The sequence below is a fragment of the Pan troglodytes genome, chromosome 21 (assembly GCF_028858775.2).
Source record: "Pan troglodytes isolate AG18354 chromosome 21, NHGRI_mPanTro3-v2.0_pri, whole genome shotgun sequence".
Taxonomy (NCBI): domain Eukaryota; kingdom Metazoa; phylum Chordata; class Mammalia; order Primates; family Hominidae; genus Pan; species Pan troglodytes.
This window is the reverse complement of record NC_072419.2, coordinates 67,720,070-67,733,419: the sequence shown is the minus strand read 5'-3', so window position 1 is coordinate 67,733,419 and position 13,350 is coordinate 67,720,070. Positions and strand designations below refer to the sequence as shown.

The 13,350-nt window shown below is 49.0% G+C and overlaps 1 protein-coding gene across 2 annotated transcripts in view; it reads right to left on the bottom strand.

Moving 5' to 3' along the window:
• CDH4 (cadherin 4) overlaps window positions 1-13,350 on the bottom strand; it is a 704,555-nt gene that overhangs the window by 512,481 nt on the left and 178,724 nt on the right. The window lies entirely within an intron of this gene.

Sequence of the window (13,350 nt, the reverse complement as noted above, 5' to 3'; positions counted from 1 at the left end):
GGGTCTGAGCTGCCTCTGCTAGACAGTGTCAGAAGTGAATTGCAGGATACCCAGTTGGTGTCTGGCCAGTGGGGTTGAAATGGAATCCACGCAGTTGGGGGCGAAGGTGCAAGAGTGATCATGATGGTGCTTAAGAGAGGAGCAAGGTGAGCCCAAGGTGGGGGTTGAAGCCGAGACTAGGAGGTCCTGACCTAGTCGAGGAGGGCAGGGCCAGCTCCACTGGGAAGTGACAGCTGACCTGGGATCTGGAGCATGAGCAGGGCTAGCCAGGTTAGGAAAGGGCACTCCAGGCAGCAGGAAGAGCATGTGCAAAGGTCCTGTGGTGGGGCTGGGAGAAGGCAAGCGTGGCCATACTGGAGAAGGCGAGGGGAGGTGGGGCAGGGCCAGGCCACACTGGCCTGGAAAGTCACGGAACACATGTGGCCAGAGTCCTGGAGCCCCTCCCCAGCACATGGGCCAACAGGATGCTCCCCACACCCACATGAGGCAGCTGGTGTTTTTACCCCCACTTTAAAACCCTGACTTCTGCGTCTCCAGGAAGGGTACTGGGGAGTCGACACCCTCATGTCTGTGAGCTGACTGCAGGACGTCTCCTGTCCAGGTGCTGGCACCTCATCTAACATTTGAAGGTAAAAGCAGCTCTGGCCTCCTGCAGGTGCAAGGACCCAGGAGCCGCTCTGTGGGCTGGGCTCAACCCAGGTGTTGGCCCAGGCTCGGCCCAGGCTGGCCATTCCGGATGATTCTCCTACTTCCTCCTCGGAGTCCTCAAGGATCACTGTCCCCTTGCACTCCCTGTCTTTGAATCTTACTTTCCATCCTCCACCTCATCCGGCCGCAGTGCACCAAGCTGGAAGCAGCACCTGCAGCCGGGCTGGACCACTCTGGAGAGCAGTGAGCCCAGCAGAGCCCCCCTAGGGATCTTCAGCCCCAGCTATGAGTCTCAGAAGCCATGCCCCAGGGCTGTGGTTTCACAGGTGCAGGTCCAACCCTCCTTTCTCTGCCTTGTGGCTGCCTGTCCTGGGGCAGGTTACGTTGCCCCTGGGAGCCTCTGTTTTCTGTAAAATGGTCCCAGTAATGGCATGCAAACTCCTGAGCGCTGTAAGGATGGACAGAGACAGCATGGCGCAGTCAGTCCCTGTTACTACGGAACCCATTGTCATGAATTCTGCTGCTTTGCAGGCTCAGAAGAAAAGCCACGTCTGCCTACGCAATCTCACAATCTGGCTTCAGCAAAGCATGAGTTAATTCAACTTCATACTCGTGAACGTGAAGCGGGGGTTGGAAGGAATGAAGGCTGCAGGACACCCATGTACCAAGAAAAAGAAAGACAAATTGGTTGTTTTATCTACTTTACATCATGATGGAGTCCTAAAAAGTAAACAAATTTACACAGTTATTAATAAGACATATTAAAAGAAAGGAGTGAGAATAAGTTGTTGTTTTTTTTAATTGCAGGGGCCCCATGAAGGCAGGCAGCCCAGAGAGGAATGACTGGACGGTGACATTGTGCAGGGGGTCTGGAAGTTGCCAGCGCAGGGGTTAGCAGCTGCAGCCTGGCCTGGTCCTGTCTGCCCGGCTGTCAAACCCAGAACACCGTGGTTTCTGGTGGCCTCTGTGTGACAGTGGAGGAGGTGGGGCGAGGCCTGGAAGTGAAGCATCTCGTGAGCCACTTAAGTGTTTATGAAGCTCGCTAATGTGCTTAAATGAACGAGAGGCAGGTACTTGCTCCCAGGACCAGAGCCACCAAAGCAATTTCCTCTGCAGCCCCTCGTACTTCGCACACTGCGAAGCTTGCATTCTTTCCCAGAGGACAGCCGGATTACAGCACTGCCTCTAATGCAACCCGATCTGGTTTCTTTGAGCGCCGCGGTGCAATCTATCTCATAAATGCATCGCAGTGTTCCACAAATCACACACGTTCATCCCTTGAGACGTCTTTAACTCGGGGCTTAGAGTTGCAAATGAATTCTCCTATGGATCTATTATTCCATCAAATAGCGGAGAGAGGGGACTAGCTTGTGCAGAGCCTTCATAGAGCTGGGCTAAATTCGATTATGCAAAGTCTAACGAGCACCATTCAGCAAAACCATGGTGGGTGTGAGCTGCAGGCCAGCCCCTCCACTGGGCCATTATCCAGGGGTAAACACCACTCGTGGGTTAGTTCCACGAGTTACTGGCTGATTTGACCTGTGATACTCCAAGGTGGAAGTAACCAAATAATATGTATCATGAGCCCCAAGAACGAAGCCAGCGGAGAGTGGTACATGCTAGAGGGTAACGCCTGGCCCTTTGCAGGACAGCACGTCAGCCATGCGCCATGGGACGATGGTGGTGGCTGGGACACAGGAGGCCACTGCAGGAAATGGGCAGGTGGGTGGGTCTATGTAAGCTGGCTTTAGACTTCAATCCACAAGCATTTGCAGCTCAACTACTCAGCGACTTATCTTATTTAATCCTTTCAGCAATAAACACTCTTTTCACATGTAGTAAGGTTAAGGAGTCTACATCATACCCTTTATCATTATTAATAAAGGGACACACTCTCCAGGGATCCTAGGGAACCTCCTACTCACCCTGTGGTCACTCTAGGGAAAGGAAAGCTCTCAGGGATCAACGGGAGCCTGGGCACATGCGCCGCCACTCTCTCCTTTATCCCCTCTAGCCCGGCTTGCTGGCTCTCACTTTCTTTTGTGCACTAGAACTCACGTACAAGTTGCACACCCAAACCCTTGCATGCTGCATTTCAGAGTCAACTTCAGTGATTTTTGAGAGTGATTTTGACAATCCCAGTCAAAATTCTAGCAGGTTTTTTTTTTTTTTACATGACAAGTGGATTCTAAAATTCATAGGAAAATGCAAATGACCTAGAAGAGCCAAAGCAATTTTGGAAGGAGTAAAGTCGAATGGCTGACGCTACCAGATTTCAAGATTCACTTGAAATGCATAGGAATCAAGACAGGGTGGTGTCGACAGAAGGAAGGCGTCAGAGCAGGGTGACAGGAGGCAGGGCCACACACAGACGGCTGATTGATACCCGACAAAACCGCCGAGGTAATTTCACAGGGAAAGGAACTCTTTTGAACAAATGGTGCACCAACAATTGGATAACCATATGGAAAAAATTTAAAAAACAGAAGAACATTGACCCTTCACGCACATCAAACATAAGTTAACTCAGAATCCATCATAGGCTGGGTGTCGTGGCTCATGCCTTTAATCCTAGCACTTTGGGAGGCCAAGGCAGGCGGATCACCTGAGGTCAGGAGTTTGAGACCAGCCTGGCCAACATGGTAAAACCCCATCTCTACTAAAAATACAAAAATTAGCCAGGCGTGGTGGCACGTGCCTGTAATCCCAGCTACCCGGGAGGCTGAGGCAGGAGAATTGCTGGAACCCGGGAGGCAGAGGCTGCAGTGACTCGAGATCACACCATTGCACTCTAGCCTGGGCAACAGAGCAAGACTCTGTCTCCAAAAAAAAAAAAAAAAAAAAAAAAAAAATCATGGATTTAAATGTAGAACTAGAAAGGGTACAGAAGAAAACATAGGAGAAAACATGAGGTGACTTTGAGGTAGGAAAAGTTTTCCTATAGATAGAACATGGGAAGTATGAACCACAAAAGGAAAAACTTGATATGCTGGTTTCTATCCAAGTTATAACTTTTGCTCTTTGAAAACACTCCCAAGAAACAAACTACAGAATGGCAAATATGTATATTGAAATATATATATATACACACACATACATATACATACATACACACACGCACTTTCAATATGCTGTGTATATCTGGCAAAAATTATATCTAGAATATATAAACAAACGTTTACAACCCAACAAGAAGAAGATATACAATTGAATAATGGTTAAATGATGGAAACAGACACTCCACAAAAGAAGATGCATGAGATGATCAAGGAGAACGTGAAAATATGCCTAATATCGTCAGTCTCCAGGGAAGAGAAAATTAAACTACAGGGAGATTAGAATGAAGCCCCACTCACTAGAATGGCCATAATTTAAAGAACTGACCTCACTGAGTGTGGCTTAGGATGTGGAGGAACTGGAGCCACACACACTGTTGGTGAGAATGTAAAATGGTTCAACCACTTTGGAAGGCTACTGAGCAACTTCTTAAAAAGTTAAACACTTCTCTACTATATAGCCTAGCTACTCCCTTCATAGCATTTACCCCAGGTAGGTGGAACCATAAAGGACTCATATAAGAATGTGGACAGCAGCTTTATTCACAGTACAAAAACGAAGAAACAGCTCAGAGTGCACATCAGAAGGGGAACGGATACAGAGAATGTGTGTTCCATAACTGGAGTGCTGCTCGGCATTAGAAGGGGCACACACGCACAATGACGCGGACAGAGCTCAAGTCATCAAGCTGACATCCATGTATCGGTGCAAGAAGCCGGCACAAAAAAGTATATTCCCTACTATCCCATTTACATAAAACTGCAGAAGATGCCAGCTGGTCTTAATGATGGGTTCCATAAGCCGGTTGCCAGGGGATGGGGGAGGGGAGGAGAGACTGTCCAAGAGGCAAAGTGAACTTTTGGGAGGAATGGAAATGCCCTACCTTGATTATGGTGGTGGTTTCATGTTTTCATATGTCAAAATTCATGAAAGTGTACACTTAAAACCTTGATTAAAAAGATTAACTTTGGCCAGGCATGGCTGTTCACTCCTATAATCCCAACACTTTAGGAGACCAAGGCAGGTGGATCACCTGAGCCCAGGAGTTTGAGACCAGCCTGGGCAACATGGTGAAACCCTGTCTCTACAAAAAATACAAAAATTACCCAGGCATGGTGGCATGCACTCGTAGTACCAGCTACTCAGGAGGCTGAGGTGGGAGGATCACTTGAAACTGGGAGGTCGAGGCTGCAGTGAGCCATGATTGCAAAACTACACTCCAGCCTGGGCAACATAGCAAGACCCTGTCTCAAAAAAAAAAAAAAAAAACCAACAAAAAAAAGAGAATAATTTTGGCCAAGCAAGATTTTCTCCTACGCTGGAACTTCAGTAGCCAAGATTTGACAAATAAAACTTCCTTGCATAGTAATTTAAGATTTGAAATAGTGGGGAGAGGCAGGGTTTTGTCTTGTTTGCTTTTTAGAAGAGAACTATTATGATAAGCTTTAAAGTTAAAATCCACCTGATCCTCTACCCACGTGCTTCCCCTGGAGTGGGAATTCCTTGGGTGGGTCTGTGCGTGCTGCGCTGTGTTTCTTTGCATACACGGAGCCAGCATGCTACAGCCAAGCAAAGAAACACACAGCAACACAGTCTCTGGATCGAGGCTGATGGCAGCATGTGGCCCCTCGGGAAGGAGGCGTCTGGGGCATTTTGGAGACAGGGAAATGCTTTTCAATTCTTGCCGATGACACCCTGTTCCACAGGAACCCTGAAGCCTGGGGGCTGCAGGCACCAATGGACACACAGGCTCCTTTCTCTGTTTCTTGGCCAGTAGGAAGTAAAGAATACACTTTTAGCCAAATGAGAGCTGAAGTGTATGGGAGGAGTATTATAAATGATATGCAGGCTACCAAATAAAATTCAATTTTCGGGTAATGTGAAGGTGTAATGCGTGTGGAGCAGCTGCTTTGCATATCACACAAGACAGCAGGTAATAAGGAGGGAAGCAGGACTGGCGACTGATCTGTCACCGGCGAGGCTGGGATTGTTTCCTTCCTTTACCTCCTCTAATCGCACCATTGCAGTGTTGATTCAGAACACGGCGGCCCATGAAAAATGTCACCGTTCTGTCGATGGTGTGGATCTGCTGGCAATTCCAGCAAGCAGCGGCTGCACATAAAGGGTGATAAGGCACTATATCCTGCCACGCTCAGCAGGTTTCCCATTTCCTCCTGCAATTACACATCAAACTGTTTTGGCTTCACAAGCTTCTGCACTATAAATGGCCTGGAGGCAGAAGGCCGCCTGGCACACTGATGAGCCGGGCGTCAAAGCTGAGTGCAGACTCAGGTGTGGGGGAGGCTGCTGAAAAAACATATCGCCCCCTTCTCTGCAAGCACACACCCACTCTGCAGGGCCCTGAAGGCATGCCCTAAAAATCATCCTTTCATTATCTCTGCTTAGTCCAATTAACAGAGGGTTTAGGGAAACATTACTGACTGTTGTTGCAAGAGAGACGGCACCAAGGGCACTGGAGAGCTTTATGTCTTTGCCTCTCTGTTGTGGTCCACAGATGAGTATAGGGGCATCCCCTGGGAGCTTGCCGGAAATTCAGGGTGTCCAGATCCATGGGAAATCTGCTGACTCAGAATCTCTGCGGCTGGGCCAAGGAATCTGTTTTAAGGGCATCTCCAGGTGAGAAGCATGGCTCCAAGCCATGCTCGGCACACAAATATGCCTGAAATTTTGACGCCTTTCTCAGGGAATTCCTTACCTGCAGATCCAGCCAGAGGAAGGCTACAGATGTAGCGCTTTTTGAAAACCCTACCCACCCATCCACCCATCTATCCATTCACTCATCCATCCACCCAACCATCTACCTATCCATCTTTCCACCCACCCATCCATCCATCCATCCATCCATCCATCCACACACCTATCCATCCATCCATCTATTCATGCACCCATCCACCCATCCATCCACCCATCCATCCACCCATCTATCCACCCATCCATCCACCCATCCATCCACCCAACCATCTACCTATCCATCTTTCCATCCATCCATCCATCCATCCATCCATCCATCCATCCATCCACACACCTATCCATCCATCCATCTATTCATGCACCCATCCACCCATCTATCCACCCATCCATCCATCCATCTATCCACCCATCCATCCACCCACCCATTCATCCAGATACCCACCCATCTATCCACCCACACATCCACCCACCCACCAATCCATCCATCTATCCACCCACCCACCCATCTGTCCACCTATCCATCCACCCATCCATCCATCCACTCACACACCCACCCATCTACCTATCCATTTATTCAACACACACCAGGCATTAATTTGCTGCCCTGTACTGGAGATACAGAGATGAGAGACCTCACTGGGTGTTGCGCTCTCTATAGTATCTGGCATACGATTTGCTATAAACTGGAACCTAATCACTAGGCTAGGAAAAAGAGCCTGATGGCCAGGGCATGTGTAGACTCTGGAGGCTGCCTGCTGGATGTGGGATGCTGCCTCTGCCTTTCACCAGCTGCATGGATTTAGGTATGTTGAATAAATTTTCGAAGTTTCAAATGTGTCTGATCTGTGAGATGGATATAAAGGTGGTCCCTACCTCAAGGGTTGGTTATAAAGATAAAATGACTTAATTCTTACTGAGCACTTAGAACAGTATCTGAGAAAAGTGAGCATTTAAATATAAGCTGTCATTATATAAGCTTACCGTCATAGGTAAGTTACCGTAACTTATGACGGTAACATAAGTTACTGTAACTTATGACGGTAACATAAGTTACCGTCATCTTCGTTAACACCTTTCTATAGTCTAGAAAGTAGGTTCTGGACTAATACAATATAGTTAGATAACTAAGGCAAACTAATACAATACAATTACTAACCTCTATAGAAGGGGCAGAGGGAGACATATGCACTGTGAACATGGGAGAAATGGCTCTCAGTCTGTGCACAATTTTCCCTGGAACATAGCTGGAAAGCTCGCCTGCTCTCACTCACTCTCTCTCACTATCTCTCTCTCCCCATTGATTTAGTTAAAATCTATATTAAAGTATACATATACATATGATAAAATGCACAAATCATGACGCATGGCCAGACGGATTTTCAAAGTGACAAACACACCATGTTACCAGCATCCAGATCCAGAAGAGAACATCACATGGACCACAGAAGTCCTGGACGCCCATCCCGGCACCTTCCACTCTGCCTCCTATCATCAGCACACCTGTGGTCCGCGTGGTAAAGGGCAGTGGTTTGTTCTTATTGAACACTGCATAGTATTCCATGCTAGGAGTATGAATTGCCCACAGTGTCTTTCTCCTATTCTACTCCTTGTCCAATTGATGAATCTACCACCCATTAAGCCAGATGCTTTCTGGCTTGGGGACATAACAAATGATGTTGCCGTAAACATTCTTGTGTTTGTCTTCTGGTGCACACACATCTGTTAGGGAGACATCCACGAGTAGAATCTCTGTATCTCTGTTAGGGAGACATCCATGAGTAGAATTTCTGGGGCATAGGATATGCATATATTCAGCTTTAGAAGCAATGATTCTCCCAAAAGACAGACTAGTTCCCACACCACCTGCTGTATGTCAGGATTCCAGGTGCTGCACGTTTCTGTCGACACTTGGTAGTGTCTGATTTTTGCCTTTAGATAGGCTTTGAATGAACTCACCGTCCCAAGTTAAGAATCCCAGAAGCAGAAGGAATTCCTACCTGGCCCCACTTTTCAGCAGCTGCTTCCTGCTGGGGGTCTCTGTCTATGACTCGGAAAGGGTGCGACCTAGGAGTGAGCAAGGTCTCGGGGAATACCATGCACCATCTTCATTCACTCCTCAGTAGTTCTCTTTTCTCTGGGATTTTGACTTCTCCAGCTGGTTTGGTTGTTTTCTGATGCTATCAAAGTCTTTCCCTCTCTTTCTCCTGCCTTCCTCCTTCTCTCCCCGCCTCTGTCCTATCTAATACAGCATTTGATTCTCGGTGACTTGGTCTGATACCAGCCACTCTACCATATGGTAACTGGAGGTCCTTGGAGCTAGGTATGCACTGCCTGCCTGCAGTGAGGGAAGGGTGGGGAGACAACTGCTTGCACAGAGACAAATAATGCATGGGTAGACATTTGCCTGTCACGAAATTGGGGGTCTGGAGCTGGCATTCCAAGCAGAAGACAGAGTATAGGCTGCACACCCCAGAAGTTCCAAGTAGAGAATCCTGCTCAGGAAACTGGAAGGAGCAGCTTGGAAATGTGCAAAATAATATGTCAGGAGGTAGACAGTGCAGGGATGAAAGATGATGCTAGATAGGCTGGAGCTGCCAGGTGGTCCAAAAAAATAATAAAAAAAGCCTCTCAGTTGGGAAACAGTTTTGATGAATGCAGGATGGCACACAGATCCAGAATCAGGGAAGACGACGTTCTGATTTCATGCCACAGCCCCTAAAAACCCCTGCAGAAAAATTGCTAATGCCTCTGGCCTTTGGCAGTGCCTGTGCTGGGAGAAGAGACACATCATCTTCCACCTTGGCCCATGGAGAAATGGACCAGGGGGTCCCAATCAGGCAGGCTATGCAAAAGAGACAGTAAAGGGCAGAGCAGGGTCAGCTCCCTGCACACACAGGGCACAGGTCCTCTCTGCAACGCTGGGAATGTGGAACCGTGAGGAAGGGCTCAACGGTCTCTGCAAATGCGGCAGGAAGCTGTGCAACTGGGTTCAAGGTTGTCTTAATTATTTGTTCCAAAGATGTCAGCCTGTGATGTATTTACTTTCCTGATTTTTCTCCTCCCTAGTTAGTCTTGGAGCTGCTGTCGTACATATAACTCTCACTTCAGTCATAAATGATTGACATGAACATTACTAAAGAGAAACATCACTTGCCTGGAACACAGTACCCAATCACAAAAAATTACTAACAATTAGCCCAGGACTATACAGCTGGTTTAACACAATAGGCCATAAGCCAAGATTTTTATCTAGAAGAACATCTTCATTTTGAAATCCTCGACATCTGAACACACTTCTGCATATACCCTACTCCCAAGACAAGGTCTATGAAGAAAGCATCCATGCTTCTGCCTCGATTCCCTGCAGGAATTTGCGGGGCCAAAGCCCTCCCTCCACCTTCGCTGGTGTCAACAGCTCAGGTCACTTTGATAAGAAGGCAATGCTGCAATCTCAAAAAATTGGGAATGGCCAAGCCTGCACTGCACAACCATATTCTGATGGAGAATTTCCGTGACAATCATAATTGGGAGCTATGAGTCACTCACACATACAGCGGAAAGGCAGGTGACGGGGAAGGGATTAGCAAACAGGCAGACCGTCTTCTGCAGTTGCTGAAGCTCAGAACTGAGCAAGTCACCCAGAGTCTACCTACAGCCCTCCACACAGGACACCCCTATCCCTTGCCACCCACCCTCCACCCACATGATGTCCTTGCTGTACTGGAGCCACCCGAATGCAGTGCCTATGAGTTAGACACGGCATTTTTCAGGTGTGAGCATTATTCATTATAGGTACCTACATCTTCCTATATTTCCCATCCTTAATATATTAAGCCAGAGTGTTTTTCCAAGCAAAATTTTTATCAGCTAGATTAAAGCACCTGGCTGTGTCAAAAAATGAGATGATTCCTTTAACTCTCAGATGAAAAAGAAACAAAACAACTAGAAACCCGCATTGAATACATCACATACTCTTCTGGCCTCTTCTATTTCTTTTCTTGCTTTTTTCATAAAATTAATACCTCTTAATATATTTTTTAACTGCAATGAGTTAGTAAGGAGTCAAATCTCCCCGTGGTCTCACCAGAGAGGTCAGCCTTGGTAACTATTTGTTGCATGTGAACTGCCCTGACTTAAGAAACACAAGATCACATGCCTCAGTTTTCAGATGATCTGAGGACATCAGCACCTCCTGCAATTGGCCATCCTGCCCTGGGCGGGGCCCTCGAGAACGTCCTGCAATTGGCCATCCTGCCCTGGGTGGGGCCCTCGAGAACGTCCTGCAATTGGCCATTCTGCCCTGGGCGGGGCCTTTGAGAATGTCCTGCAATTGGCCATCCTGCCCTGGGCAGGGCCCTCGAGAATGTCCTGTCCAGGCTGCGCCGTCACCCGGGTTTCCGTGCGCTGCCGCCCTGTTTTCCCTGGGCTCTGCCCCTCCTGCGGGATGTGCTCTGTGCCTTATCTCACGGATAATCACAGCAGCGTCTGCCCTGCCCACTGTCCTTCTCCTAGGCTCGACCTCAGAGCCCACGTCCTGCTCAGGGGTCCAGGCTGGAGACATGGGGTTTCCTTCACCTCCCCAGCCCCCGTTTCAGACAGGAGCCAGTCCCAGCTGTCCCACCCTGAAGGCCCGCCCCCCCACCGCTGCCTCTGTCCTGGCTCTCCCTTGGCCGGCTCGCTTCCACACTGAACGTCCTAGTGTCGAGGGTGGCTCCAGGTTCAGGGTGCCACTGCTCTCCGGTCCTGGCTGCCTCCCTCCCTGCTCCTGTTCCCGGAGCCTCCTGTGGTGCCCGCCCTGCTCAGGGCGAGGGTTGGCCATGCCTCTGGGCCAGGCTGGACCTAGCTCTGCAGGCAGCTCTGCACCATGGGGCCCACGGTCCTGAGCTGTGATTCAAGGTGCTCGCGGAGCCACACAGGCGGTCTTGGGGATCCTTCACCAGAGCAGTGACCTGCTGCTCCTGGTCCACCTATGCCTGGCACAGAGCTGGGGCTCAGCAACCTTTCCTGGACGAGCCAGCACCGGCTAGGAGGCTGTAGGCTCCTCCTCTGCGTGAGGCCCACGAAGCTGCACGTGGTGGGTCCAGTTTTTTAAATTTGGCTCCGGATGGACCACGCGGCACAGGCTTATGCCTTTCCCATCTTCAAGAGCATGTGGGGCACTGTGCTGTCACAGCCAGAAGTGGATTCCAAGCCTTGCTCTGTGGGGGGCACTGGAAGGGAAACAGGCGGGGCAAATGCCCACAGCACAGAGGGGGACACTGGATGGGAAACAGGCGGGGCAAATGCCCACAGCACAGGGATGACTGAGGCCTGTGTCAGGATGACACTCTCCCTAAACAATGGGAGTCAGGGAGACACAGTCAAAAGAGATGGACTGAAGCTGAAATCTGGAGGGTGATGAGCTGGAGCTGGCCAGAGTGAAAACAGGGGAAGAGTGGGTGACAGGGGACATCCCTGGCCTAGGAGTGGCCTCTATAGAGACCCAGGAGGAGACAAGGGCCATGGGAGGACCACATCAGTGGCTGCAGTGGAGGGTCTACAGGGCCTGTGCATCTGTGAATATGTGTGTGCTGTGTGTGGACACATGTATGTGTGTGCTATGTGTGGATATGCATATATACATGTGTGCTGTGTGGGGATACATGTGTATAAGGGTGTGCTGTGTGTGGATATGTGTGTGGATACATGTGTGCTGTGTGTGGATATGTGTGTGGATACATGTGTGCTGTGTGTGGATATGTGTGTGGATACATGTTTGTGGATATGTGTGTGGATATGAGTGTGTTTGGATACATGTGTGTTGTATGCAGATGTGTGTGGATATGAGTGTGTTTGGATACATGTGTGTTGTATGTGGATGTGTGTGGATATATGTGTGTGGATACATGTGGATATGTGTATATACATGTGTGCTGCGTGTGGGTGCGTGTGGATACATGTGTGCTATGTGTGGATACGTGTGTGGATACGTGTGTGTATATGTGTGTGCTGTGTATGTATATACGAGTGTGTGGATACGAGTGTGTGTGGGATACTGTGTGTGAATATATGTGTGCTGTGTGCACATGCCCATGCACACGTGTTCATTTGTAGGTGTGGGCATGTGCCTGTGTACAGGAGCATGTGCACAGCCTGCATGTGTGCGCACAGGGAGTGACAAGGTATGAGGCTGAGGATGCCGCCAGAGGCCAGGCGAGGAAAGGCTTTAGAAGCCACTGAAGAAGCTTGGCCTGATTGCGACGGGACCATCCACTTAGAACTGCTTGCTCGGATGCTGAGAGAGGCAAGACGCCTTTCATTAGGTCCTGAGGAAGTGTTATTAATGATGCAGAAATCAAAGGATTTAAGTGTGTAGATCTCAAAATGAAAAAAAAATGACAAATGTACCTGCCAAGTAAAAGAAGGGACGCAATACAGTCATGAACAAAAAAAATCCCAAGCCATTGCTGCTATAAATGCAATTTCTCAAAACGCCATCCGAAAGTCAATGCTAAGTTCATCCGAGTGCGTTTGCAATATTCAACCACACCAGAACTAAAGAAATGGAGATAGGGGTCTCTACCATATTGAGTCTCTGTTTTGGACTCTGGGATAGTTTTGCAATGTGTCAATTCAACTAGGATGAAAGACATGTCTTGCCCATACAGGTCTGGGTCAGGGTTGGCAATGAGGGGGACATGATATTTAGAAAGAAACATGAGGCAGTGGCCCCTGCATCTGTGAGGTGAGTGCACACCCGGGGCACTGGAACAGCTCAGGACACCTGCCTGCCCTGCGGGCTCACCAGTACCGCCCACAGCTCCTCCACCTCCTGCCAGCCTCACTTGCAGGTCATCACTGATGTGTGCAAGGCAGATGCTGGGTCTGTCCCATCCTCGTGGGTCTGGGGGTCCTTGCTTCCCCCATTGTGCTTCCAGCATCCCTCCCCAGCTG